The 2,015-nt window shown below is 47.4% G+C and overlaps 1 pseudogene; it reads left to right on the top strand.

The window, feature by feature from the left end:
- The first annotated feature begins 301 nt into the window (after positions 1 to 301).
- LOC133280760 (olfactory receptor-like protein COR8) lies at positions 302 to 1,238 on the top strand (annotated as a pseudogene).
- The last annotated feature ends 777 nt before the right edge of the window (positions 1,239 to 2,015 follow it).

Here is a 2,015-nt window from a genome sequence, read left to right as displayed (position 1 = left end):
AATGTGATGACCAGTTTGCAAGTTCTTCACCTCTTCTCCAGTTTTCAAATGGTTCAAGATTGGGTTTGGGTTTTTAAAAGAAGAGGTCTGATTTAGCCTCATGATTAAGGGATTTCTGAAGGGCTTTTGGATGTGTTTCTCTGCCTGTGAAGATTCACCAAGAACCACAGTTAGATGTTGCCTCAACTATCAAATCTTTATTGTTTTAATGTCCAGCCTAACGGAGTACATGCAAGCCACATGGCATTGCTCTTCCCTATTTTACTCCATCTTTCCTCCTTCCCGCAGTAACAGGGCTGAAGGCAACCACACCGCAGTGACCCACTTCATCCTCCTCGGCCTGACAAGCGAGCCCAAGATGCAGACTCCTCTCTGTAATCTTCGTCATGATTTATCTCATCACTCTCATGGGCAACCTTGGGCTGATGGCACTGATCAAGACAAGCCCCCGGCTGCACACCCCCATGTACTTCTTCCTCTGCAATCTCTCTGTTCTCGATCTTTGCTACTCCTCTGTCTTTGCTCCAAAGGTGCTTCTTGCCTTGGTGGAAAACAAAACCATCTCTTACCCTGCCTGCTTCCTGCAGCATTTCTTCTTCCTCATGTTTGTGACCACAGAGGTGCTCTTGCTGGCTGGGATGGCTTATGACCACTATGTAGCCGTCTGCAACCCACTGCTCTACACGGTCTGTGTTCAGCTGGTGGCTGCATCATACATGGGGGGGATTTTGAACTCCCTAATCCAAACCTGTTGCTTGCTGCTGTTGCCTTTCTGCGGCCCAAACACCATCAACCATTACTTCTGTGACGCTAACCCTTTGCTGAAGCTCTCCTGCTCCAACAGCCACCTCAATGAGCTTTTGCTTGTAATTCTTCATGGGAGCATTTCCATGTCTGTGCTCGTCCTCATCATCACCTCCTATGTATACATCCTCTTGTCCATCCTGAGGATTAGGTCTGCTGAAGGAAGGCACAAAGCCTTCTCTACTTGTGCCTCCCACCTCCTGACCGTTACCTTGTTCTATGTCCTTGCTGGGCTCAGCCACATGCAATCAGCTTCCAAGTACTCCCTGGAGACAGAGAAAGTCACCGCTGTGTTTTACACCCTCCTTGTCCCTATGCTCAACCCTCTGATCTACAGCTTGAGGAACAAGGATGTTAAAGATGCCCTTAGAAAAGCAACAGCAAATAACCTCATTGCGAGCTGCTCATTGACCAACCCGGTCTCAATCGGTTGATAGAACTCCTCCTCTTTCCCTTTTCAACTCATTTGGTATCAGCTGTCTGGAGGAGGAAGGAACTGAATGTATTTACAGGAGCAGGTACAGCACATTCTAACCATGCTTTAAACTCTGCAGAGGCTCGGTGATGTTAAGCATCCCCTCAATATAGGTCTCTGATAAATATTCTCTTGTCATCTCTTGGGTTTTTCTTTTGGGGAAAATAGATGTGATATCATAGGAGGTGGCAAAAATAAGCCCATGAGGAATTTCCCTCTTCAGTTTAACTTTAGAAGTTGCACTGATTCAAGCAGTCATTCATCCAGAGGTAAGTTCAAGGAGGGATGAAGGGTTTTGAGGAGGTACATCTGAAAAACATCACTTTACTTTGGGCTAATGCAAGGAAATGCATAAAATCCTATTTGCTTCCAGAAGGATGTGCAGTGCAAAGTAAGGAAATGGGAGGAGAAGCAGAGCCACTGAGCTGCCAGAGGATGAGCATGGTGCGTGCTGTGATTGAGCATTGGGAAGATGCTAAATTGCTGTGTGACCAGAACATCCCAGCCTGGAGGCAGCAGAGCTGTGTCTGTCATCCTGCACCTTCCTTCCTACCCCTGCAAACATCCAGCTGAGCCAAAGAGGTTTCACAGCACTGTGTGGGTTGGAGGGAGCTTAAAGGCCACCTATTTCTAACCTCCTTGCTGTGGGCTTCATCTCACATCTGGTTTAGGAGAAGTAGCAGCTGAGAGTGCTGATGCTGGCCATGGCAATTACTGTGGCTGCACTCCCTGATGT

The sequence above is a fragment of the Pezoporus flaviventris genome, unplaced genomic scaffold (genome assembly GCF_033815535.1).
Source record: "Pezoporus flaviventris isolate CSIRO_AGI_PZ_B2104156 unplaced genomic scaffold, CSIRO_AGI_Pfla_v1 ptg000088l, whole genome shotgun sequence".
NCBI lineage: Eukaryota > Metazoa > Chordata > Aves > Psittaciformes > Psittacidae > Pezoporus > Pezoporus flaviventris.
The sequence above is the reverse complement of the archived record's forward strand: the minus strand, read 5'-3'. Positions and strand labels throughout refer to the sequence as shown.